The sequence below is a fragment of the Vespa velutina genome, chromosome 5 (genome assembly GCF_912470025.1).
Source record: "Vespa velutina chromosome 5, iVesVel2.1, whole genome shotgun sequence".
NCBI lineage: Eukaryota > Metazoa > Arthropoda > Insecta > Hymenoptera > Vespidae > Vespa > Vespa velutina.
In genome coordinates, this window is record NC_062192.1 from 6,711,433 (window position 1) to 6,723,066 (window position 11,634).

General features: G+C 30.7%; 2 long non-coding RNA genes across 2 annotated transcripts; one reads left to right on the top strand and one right to left on the bottom strand.

The window, feature by feature from the left end:
• Positions 1–1,597: 1,597 nt before the first annotated feature.
• On the top strand, positions 1,598–7,459 carry LOC124949264. Its single transcript, XR_007101009.1, has 3 exons — positions 1,598–4,452; positions 4,641–4,840; positions 7,159–7,459. It is a non-coding gene; the product is annotated as an uncharacterized LOC124949264 (long non-coding RNA).
• Positions 7,460–8,091: 632 nt separating this feature from the next.
• On the bottom strand, positions 8,092–11,428 carry LOC124949266. Its single transcript, XR_007101011.1, has 3 exons — positions 11,285–11,428; positions 8,652–8,764; positions 8,092–8,391 (listed from the first exon to the last, which is right to left on the bottom strand). It is a non-coding gene; the product is annotated as an uncharacterized LOC124949266 (long non-coding RNA).
• Between the last annotated feature and the right edge of the window lie 206 nt (positions 11,429–11,634).

Below are 11,634 nucleotides of genomic sequence, written 5' to 3' on the forward strand. Positions count from 1 at the left end.
GCTGGCTGGCAGGCCCGTACGCAGTACTCGTGGAAAGTACCGAACGTGTTGTCGGCTTATTCCTCGGTAACTTTCCATCGTATTGAGCGTAAACGAAGAAAGTTTTACCGAAGCAATGCGTCCAAAAGCAATAAAAGAAGAAAAAAAAGAAAAAAAAAGAATATAAGAATTCGCGAAGATAAGTTTTTCTTCTTTTTAATTTTTTTTTGTTTTTTTCTTTAAATCATATTTTCGAGTAACCGTTTCACTTTTTTGTTTTTTTTTCTACTTCATTTTCCTCCACCCACATCTCCCTTTAAATAATATATTTTCACTTCTTCGTTTTTCTTTCCTTTTTTTTCTTTTAATTATGCAAATCTATGCATTTATTTCAAAGTTTGGATAAAATCCCAATGTAAATTGGAATTCTTTTATTTTATTTATTTTTTCTTTTTTTTTTTTTTTTATAATTTTATTTATCGGGAAAATACAATTACAAGATAGAGAAAACTATTTCATAATAAATTAGTTCTTTATTTATGAAGGGGATAACTATAAATGAGAGAGGATTGGAATTCTGAAAGTTCTCTCATCCTTTGTCCTTCAATTCTAAAATATTATTTCTAGAGTTATAAAAAAGAAATTTTTAAGCATTTTCCAAGGATATCTACCTGATGAACAATATATACAGGTAAACGGACGGTAGACATTGAAGAATGAACGGTTAGGTTGAACAATTTTACAACTTTGGTAGATCTGACGGCCCACCACGTTTTTGCAATTGTTTCCCTTCGCTAAGTAGATGGCGTTAGTAACGACCGATAAATGGTAGGGATATTAATGGGACAGATGGTGTCTATTATCTTTTCGTTTTTCAATTGGTTTTTAGGGATGACATTTTTCCTTTTTTTTTTTTTAACAAATTCTTATTTCACAGAGATCGTTAACGATATCTCTGTGAAATATAAAAAATAAAGAATCAAAATAATCCAGCAAAAATATTTAGAGAGATAATATTATCTTAAAAATTTTCTTAAAAATTCAAGAAACAAAAGAATTGTTGAACTTTATTGATAGTATAGATAAAAAAAAAAAAATAACGCGCAAAGGTAATATGGTTCTTGGCAATGACATATTATTTGATATTATATTTAAAACAAATTCGTCGTCGAAATCTTTTCACAAAAGAAAAACACAGAATATTGAAATAATCTAACAAAAATACTTATAAAGACAAGAAATATTTATGTCTCGAAGTTTTCTTAAGATTAAAAAAAAAAAAAAAAAAAAAAAAAAGAAAAAAAGAAAAGAAAAGAAAAGAAAAGAAAAAAAAGGAAAAGCCAAAACAACAGAAAAAAGCAAAAAAAAAATAAGTAAATCAAACAAAAAAATAAACAAAAGAAGAATTATAAAAACGATTTTATTGCGATAGATCAAAAATAGCGAAAATCCACGACAATCCTATTTAAAAGAAATACGTCCTTGCGACAGTAGAATCGAGGTTTGCCAGGGAATACCCGATTCCAAAGTTACGGGTAAAGAATTGCCTGCAGGAAAAGGAAAGGCAAAGAGGGGGTCGTGAGCGGGACAGTGGGGGAGAGGGATAAGGCCACGAAGAAGAGGGGGGTGGAGTGGCAGGGAAGGGTGGAGGAAGTGGGGGACGGGAACTCGGTTTTCCTCTTGAGCCGACACTGCTGCTGCTGTTGCTGCTGTTACTGCTGCTGCTTACCGAGCAGGCCGAACCGGGCAGACGGCCATAAGCCCCGCAATATGGCCGCCGAGACTCACCGTTATGCCGTAGAGAGCATCGGCGGACGGAGCCCTCGTGCCCCTTATACAAAAGAGAGAGGCCGGACCCCCTCTGTCCCTCGGGCGTTTGAAATTCAACCCCAAGAACACTGCTGGCCGCTCCGCTGCTGCTGCTGCTGTTACTGCTGCTGCTGGTACTCCTGCTACAGGGTTGCCAGATTGCGTTGTCATGGTACATAGAATTGCTTGAGCCGTTTATCAATATAATATATATATATATATATATGTATATATATGTATATATATATATGCGTATGTATATATATATATATACATATATACTCATAACGTATGCATATGTAGGCATATATCATATCGAAACACAGAAATACACCAATAATAATCTTACATACAATCGAAAAATGTCGATTTGTGTTGTGTGTGTTATCGGTCATGGCAAACCGCAGACTGTGGTAATACTCTGAACCATGGAGAATCCCATGGTTACGAGACATTATTTCATTTCTTATTTTCACTTGCTTCTTTTTTCTTTGTCTTTCTTTTTCTTTTTTTTCTTTTTGGTATTATCTAAGCGACATATATTCAACAACCATTCTCGGTGACCCTCCTATAACAACGTTTGACTTCATCGTTTCTCTATGTTAGTTACGTTTGTGAAGACTATTAAAATTGAACGATCGTTTTATGATCGCTTATGAGTTTCTCGTAACATAACTCGTTATTGAGATTGTTTGAACATCCCGTGTAGTATGATAGAAGCTACTCATATATATATATATATGAAAAACTTGTATTAGAAATAGTATTAGAAATATTAATATTGTATTACATATTGTTTATTGTATACAAAACATTGTATTACAAAACTCACTGAAATACTATATTTATGTAATATATTTAATATTAGAGTAGAATAAGAAATAATAATAGAGTGTAGTATAATAAATATAATAGTAAGAAATGTTATACTTACATACACATACACACAGACATGATACAGTATTAGAAATGCTCTAATAGTTTTGCTTATACTAATACCAATACAAATATTATATATACATATATAGTTAAACACTTTTATATACTCCATTACTTTTTAAAGAGTGATCCGTAGTTCGTTAATTATCCATTGTCAGCAACAGGTCGACCTCGACATTTACGACAAAACCTCATTCAGAAGTTTGACCAAGGTTTGATAAAATATTATCAAAATAATCCGAATGACGTATATGTATACAAGGTGTTTCAAAATTCCTATCAAAATTAATTTCTCTATATTTAAAAACGTATATACGATATACATGGTGTCTTCAAATTCATACATTTTCTTAAATTGATACTTAAATAAATAAAGAAAGAAAAACGAAAAAAAAAGAAGTATAGAAAACCTAATCAAAACAACATTCAGCAATAATTAATAAATGCTATTGGAAAGTGATTGACCCTCGTTATCGGTTTTTAATATCCCCTTAACCATTCCTGGACCCACCCCCTCTCGACCATGTATCACGTATATATTTACATAGATATTACGTAACGCCGATCGATAACTCGTCCCGTATCAAGCGAATTAACTGACATAAGAAAGAGGGTAACTAACAAAAAGTAACATTTACGTAAGAGCTCGCGACTCGTACATATCTATACGTATATACATACATACATATTTACACACACACACAGACACACACACATTCCCCCACTTTTTTTCTCGTCCCGCAATCACTCATCGATATTTAACCGGTGGGAGTGAATATAGGTATATAAGTATTTAAATACATATCTAATTCGAAACCAGCGCGTATTATTATAAATTGCTAGACGACACGAAATGACAAATGAAACGAGACGAATTACGACGCTATACGACGCTATACGACGCTATATGAATTCTTGAAAATATCCTCTATCGGTTATCGCCATTTTGTTTCTCTTTGTTTCATGTGCGGAAAAAAAAAACAGAAAAACAAAAGAAAAAAGTTATTTACTGTTAAAATTATTAAAAAAGAAATTTCACGATTTCGTTCGTGAAATATTTTTGAAATAACGAAATATGAAACATCTTACTTACGGTTTAATCGGAAGTTTCAATGATATGGAATATTTACTTATGAAACACCTTGTATTATTTTCCTTTAAAAAAAAAAAAATATATATATATATATATATATATATAGTAAAAGGATAATATCTTAGATGACTCTGAGAGAAGTTGAGAACTTGTTCTTTCTTCCGCGAATATCATTACTTTCAACGCGAAGAACACGTGCTTCGAATGTTTTCTGCTATATGGCATTGTCGAGAAGTTGACATGTGGGCCACACGACTACGACTACGACTACGACAACGAGGACAACAACAATAACGACAATGACAACGGCAACGACAACAACATCAACGTTATAGAGAAACGTACGAGGACGCTGAAAGAGTGAGTGAGAAAGAGATACATATACATAGAAAGAGTGAGTGAGAAAGAAGTAGATATACATAGAAAGAGAGAGAGAGAGAGAGAAAAGCTTGGCTTTATCGTGAGCCAATCCGAGCTGTGACCTTGAGGAGCTCTAGAAAGAGAGATATATTTAGTCGTGAGCGGATCGAGCTGGCTGCTGCCATAGCCTGCTAGCACTCTTGCATTAATGTGTGCGTGTTGTATGTGTATGTGTATGCGATGTGTAACTGAGCTATGTGAGCTGTGCCATAGTAGGTATAGCTGTTCTGTGCTGTAGTTGCTCTCTCTATGGATATATACGTATTATATATATATATATATATATATATATATATATATATATATATATATATATATATATATATACATAGATACCTAGTTGTCCTCTATATGTGAGTTCTAACTTCTCTAGAGTCTTTCTTTCTCGCTCTTTCTCTAGAACGTAGAACACAGAACGTAGAACGTAGAACCTTGCTGCTAAACGTGGATAATAACTTTGGAACAACCGCTATACGTGTTTTTCAGAAGACACGCTTCCGTGAATACGGGATATATGTACTATACGTGACACCTGAGATATAAAGATGTGTAGTTACGTGCGCATATATATATATATATATGTACATGTATATGAATATGGTATATGTAAGACAAATTTTTATTTTTTGACACTTGATGTTTACAAATAGGGAATATATCACGTAGTGATTTTTTCTAGAGATTATTTTTTCGAACTTATTGAATTTTAAAAATCCTTGAAATGTTGGGTGTACATGTGTGAGTTTGAGTAAATGTGTGTATCAGATTGATATATATCATAGTAGATATTAATGATTAATTAGATAAAACATTTCATATATTAATAATATATTACTTACACAAAATATAATAAATTAATATTTATAATGTGATATGATGCATTTAAAAAAAAAAAAGAATTATTGCGATCTAACCGATCTCTCGACGATCTCTTCTTTTTTCTTTTCTTTTCTTTTCTTTTTCATTCATTTTCTTTTCTCATTTTTTTATTATTATTTTCAACTTTATTCTTAAATTAATTTAAATTAAAAGATTCGAGTTTTATATTAAAATAAATATATCGGTTATATAATTTCTATAGATAAATTTATCGGCCATCTTTCGTTTCACGAAATTTCGTCTTAAACTCGAAAATTCAATAGCTAGAATAGAGACACTCCGGCGAAGGACATTCCTAAGTATAATAAACAACTCGTTCGACTGTCCAGTATCCACTGTCTCTAATTTTCTTATTTTTTTTTTACTTTGTACGAAGAACGAAATATATATTCCGGTTTTGCATGGTGGTCAAGTTTAACACATAGTTAACATTATTAACATTGTTAACACGAATATAACACACCACTGTACGTTCGCACTTGCACCCAACTTACATATGTAAATTAAAATGATTAAAGTATAATATCGTATAAGACTCGTTATTATACAGCATTATAAAGGTTGGTGAGGGGAGTTGGGCGGCGTGGGTGCGGGCCAGAAAGTTCGTAGGTGGCCCAGAAAGTTCTTAGCTAATTTGAAAAATCAATTTTCCGTGACTTGTTAGCCTTCCAGTTAGACATGTAATTTTAACAAGCCGGGTTTGCGGTACTGAAATCTGACAAAAAATAAAAGAAAAAAGGAAAAAGGCCAAAAGATCTCGAAAAAAAGAGTAATTCATTTTTCGGAATGATCTAGGAACCTTTGGTTCCTATTCTATAATTTATTATACTGGATCGCGTTCGATTGATTTCATCAAATTTTTTTGAACTTGTAAAATATTTTATAATAAAGATTTTAATTTAATTGTTAATATAGTTGATGAAAGAGAAAGAGAAAGAGATAGAGAAACGCGAATTAATTTTTCCATATATCTGATAATAAAGAATGGTTAATAATGATGTTAAGTGGCCGATTAGGTGATAGAAGACAATAGTTGTTTTTAGTTGCCTTTGAGATACGTCGACGACAATGACAACGACGACGACAACGACGACGACAACGACGACGACAACGACGACGATACGGACGAGGAGTCATGGGGTACTCAAACTTACTCGGCCCAATTTCCGTGAAGCTCTCAAGCGTTACGAGGCCACTGGGCATTCCTAAATTACAGTTGGTACTTCCGCCACCTAGTATCTCCTCTGTTAATCTACAGGATGTTCCATGAACTCGACACAGAAGCGTATTTTATATTTTTACTGTCATATTTTATCAAGGAAAAATATTGGGATAGAAAGATGTTAATATTATTGAACTTGGATATCTTATATTGAAGTTGGATTGAAATTTATTATCTTAATGATATATATTTTTGAAATTTTTCTTTTTCTTTTTTTTTTTTCTTCTTTTTTTCTTTTTGATAAATCTAATATTTTAGGAACATTATTAATTTTGGATATATCGAAATTTGAGATTGTACATTATTATTTCAATAATATAATATAATGTAATATATTGTTTGATTAAAAAAAAAAAGATGTATAAGTAAATCTTCATTCTGGCTAATAAGTAATATTTTGGAATTTTTACTATTTATTATAAATATTTATATAAATAAAGGATACAATATAGTATATGGTTCATATGATATGTAATTTTATAATATTAACAATGCCAATATTTTCTAATTATTTAACCAAATCAATATTTTCAAATGCTCAAAAATGAAAAAAAAAAGCGAAAATGATCGATTATTCTACCAGAAATCACATATTTTTTTTTTAATTCTTATGGAAAATTATTACATATCAACTTTTTGAAATATTTAAGAAAAAATGTTCTTTTTTTTTATTTTGAAATATATTTGAAAATTATTGACTCTTTCTTTTCTCTTTGTTGTTATATTTAAAATGTTCGAATATGGAGTTTCTCATAGCATCCTTTTAAAATTGATCTACAAAATATCGGATAATCCGCATTGCGATTTTCCAAACCAGTGATACACGCTCGACGTAGAAAGGAGAACGGAGGAACGAGTGGGTGTGAGTTTCCGTTTAACCCTTTACACACGCGTTACACATGATATGGCACGCGGTGAAGTGAGTCCCACGGAAGAGAAACGACGACAACGACGACGACGACGACGACGACGATGATGATGATGATGACGATGACGACGATGGATGTAGGGGCGGGTTTTTTAAAACCTCATTCACGTAACACGAAAAGATATTTTAATTAAAATCTTTTTTATTTCGAACCGCAAATACAAAAAATTTTTCAAAATAAATTAATTCGTTAAAGGTGTAACAAGCTGTATGAAAAAATGAAGAAATTTCAATGAAAAAATAAAAAAAAAAAATTAAAAAAGAAAGAAGTTCCAATTATTTAAATATCTATATAGGTATGTATATACAAATGATTTAAATAATAATTAATTTTTTTCTTAAAAAAAATTATATATTACAAATTAATTGAAATAAAATAGATTAATTAAATATATATATATATAAAATAAAGAAATTAATAATTTAAAAAAAAATTATTTGAGATAATAATGAGCTTCTTTTTTTTTGAAAAATTTAATTATTTACAAACGAATTGATCAATATGAAACGAAGAGTTCTACATAAGAGAAGAAAAAAATAAAAAATTACAAAACCAGGAAGAAATTTCAAGGAAAAAAAATGTAAACAATTCAAATTTGTTATTATGAGTTTACGTAGAAAAAAAAAAAAAACTAAAATTAATCACAAAAATGAGTTTATTGAAATTAAACAATCCGAAGAAGGAAATGAAGAAATTAAAAAAAAAAAACAAAACAAATTTAATAATATAAACAATAATCATTTCTTCTCTTCGAAAAAAAAAAAAAATTAAATCATAAATTACGAGAAGACAAAAAAATAATTATAATAAAGAAACGAGAATAAATATAAATAAAGAATAATATAACAAATCATAAAAAAATTAATAAATTACAATAGAAAGAGAAAGAGAGAGAGAGAGAGAGAGACAGAGAGAGAAAAGAAAGAAAAAAAGAAATGAAGGTACGATATGAAATGTAGTAAGAACCTTTTTTATTCGTGCTACGAGGTACGTCCCTGATGTGGCGAAGGGGACCTCTGAGAGATCGATATCTTGACTTTCCATTGCGCGAGCGTTGGGAACTCGTAAAAGTTGAAAATTCAGGTACTCGCGTAGGATTTGTATAGGGTGGGCCAGAAATTCTAAAGATAATTTTAAAAATCAATCGATATTTTCCATATCTTTTTTAAGTCGGATTATTTTTTCATATTGTACAATTCAAGGCTTAAACCTTTAATAAAATTACTATAGTAATCCAATTATATGCGTAATAAAATTTTGACAAAAAAATTAATCGATTTTTAAAAATCGCTGGAGAATTGAAAAAAAATGTCTTTTTTTTTTTTTTTTTTTTTTTATTTCCTTCTCATTTCAAAGCGAGGATTCTAAGATATCTACGTACATTACGTATTTATTAGTCACGTAATTCCGTCGTGCGTCACGTTTGTTCCTCGTAACTCCAGCCTTGGCAATCTCTTGCGTGTTCTTTTGGCTCGTATTAGTTTCTCCTTTGATCTATGAATTCGAGAAATTTTTTACTATTTTTCTTTTTCTCTTTTAATTTCAAAAAGAACGAATAATCGTTTGTATGAATTTATTCTAAAATTTCTTTTATCCGTAATGTTAACCGATTGAATTTTTTTTCTTGAGGATTATATTCCGTTTATTAATGACATGAAAAAAAAGAAAAAGAAAAAAAAAAATAAGAGGAAAAAAAAATATTGTGACAAAATATTTTCTATTATGGAACAAATGATCGTGAAAAAATTTATCATACACGATACGTTTTCCTTAAAGAGAATTACGAATGAATATTTTTAAGGGATACGATCAAAAATTCGTACGTCAAAAATCTTACGTCGAACGAATGATTTATATCAACGACGAACAAAAATTTCCGTTCTCTTTTATTTTCTTTTTTTTTTTTTTTTCCAAATAAACAATTTCTAACGTAACTCATTAAAACAAATACATTTCTCAATCGATCATATTCTCAATAAATCAAAATAAAAAGAGAAAAGAAAAAAGAAGAAAAGTAATCCTTTTGAATACAATATACGAATTTGAATTTCTTTTCTTTCTCTCTAAGTTTTCCGAATAGATTCGCATGTAATTATTTATTTATCTTTTTTTTATTTTTTTTTTTAGAACGAAAGCATTATGAGGTCTCGCAAATTACTTTCTTTCTGTTTTCTTTTTCTTCTCGATTTATTTCACCAAATATTCAAAGCCTGTCGTCGTCCCCATGTGTTTTTTTCGGAAAACCGGAGTCCAATAGAAAGCAACACAACGAGGACGACGGGCCGATGCAACAGGCGGCCGAAGGTTCCGTTCTTTTACGACCGAAAGAGAAAGCAAGAGAAACGTATATCCCGAGAGTGAGAGTGAAAAACTCTGCGGGATAGGACGAACGAACGAACGGATACTCGAATGGATATAGTGAGAAAGAGAGATGGAATACGAAAAAGAGAAAGAGAGAGTAAGAAAGAGAGAGTAAGAAAGAGAGAGAGAGGAGAGAAAAGAGACAGATGGAATACGAAAACGAGAGAAAGAAAGAGAGAAAGGAAGAGAGAAAGATCGAATACGAAAACGAGAGAGAGAGAGAGAGGAGAGAGAGGAGAGAGAGAGAGAGAGAGAGAGAGAGAGAGAGATGATCCAGCGATGTCATTGAGGCGGGAATTTCAAATTCGTTTTCATTGTCGGAATTAATTCATATTGATATCTTTTCGCCTTCCCTTTTTCTTTCTTTCTTTCTTTCTTTCTTTCTTTTTTTATTTTTCTTTTTTCTTCCTCTTCATTTTTTTATTGATTTATTTATTTTTATTTATTAATAATTATTTTATCCAAGGAAAAACATTCGCAATAACATTTTATCGACGAGTTTCGCGTTATAATGCTGTTTGTTTGAAAATAATCTGAAAAAAAATTGTTTATCCATTTTTATCGGTACTTATAATGATAATACGTATGTTCGATAGGTTTCATTTCTTTATCAATGGTAGAAAATAATGATTGATCATGAAACGATGACTTGTTAGTTTTCTACATTATATATTTGAAAATGTATTCTTAAAAAAATATTATTTATGAGTGACGTAATATGCGTAATTGAAATGTACGATTACTTGCTTCGTCAAAAATATAATGATTTATCACGAAATTATTTGTGTGTTTTTTTAATGTCATTGGTTTGTTCGAATATAATTTTTCAATGATATTTATTGATTACAAGTTAATATCATATGTTCTAATATTCATTTTCTTTATCGAAAGCCAAATTTATCATATCAATGATATATGAGTTTTATAGATTTATATATTCAAAAATATTTCCAAGAAACTTCTAATACATATATTTCTATAATGGCATACATTATTCAGAATTGAAAGGTGTCGTTTCTTTCATATATAAATTATCAAAGTTGTTGTAAAAATTATCCATGTATTCTACATACATTATTTCTATGAAAATCATTTAAAAGCATTTAAAAGTATTAACAAAAAATTACCAGATAGATATCATTTATCGTACATTATAATATCTATTAACATATTTTATTAAAACAAAACAAAAAAAAGATAAAGAAAAAAAATCATTGCGTATAAATCATCTATAAATTACGTATGCTAATTCAGTTGAAAATATTATCTAAAAGCTTCTAACACCCATTCCAATTTAATGATATGCATAAAGTCAGAAAATACACACTAAAAGAACGTTGAACGTAATAAAAAGAGATAAATAAAAACGTTGAGAAGGGTAATGGTATGCATGAGGAAGGTAAACAAATCGGTTGGTCTATGAATGACAGAGCAGACTTGAAAGAGAGAGAGAGAGAGAGAGAGAGAGAGAGAGAGAGAGAGAGAGAGAGAGAGAGAGAGAGAGAGAGAGAGAGAGAGAGAGAGAGAGAGAGTGAAAGAATGAATGAGAGAGAGAGAAAGAGAAAGAGATAGAGAGAGAGAGAGAGAGAGAGAGAGAGAGAGAGAGAGAGAGAGGGAAGGAGACTACTCGCGGCCGATGCCGTATTTACTTACCGTATGATTGTCATTCATGCATTGTGAATCACGGACTTTATTTTTAGAAGTCGTCTGAATGAAAGTGGAGTAGCCTCGTAGTAGAAGTAGTAGTAGTAGTAGTAGTAGTAGTAGTATTATAATGTTGGTTTGGTGGGAGGAAGAGGAGAAAATGTAGAAGAGGGAGAGGAGGAGGAGAGTAGTACGAGTAGTAGTAGTAGTAGTAGGGGAAGCAAAAGAGAGAGAGAGAGAGAGAGAGAGAGAGAGAGAGAGAGAGTGATAGAGAAATAAAGAGAGAGGAAGAGACAGAGAAATAGAGAGAAAACGATAGAAAGAGAAAGAGAGAGTGAGAAAGAGAGAGAGAGAGAAAG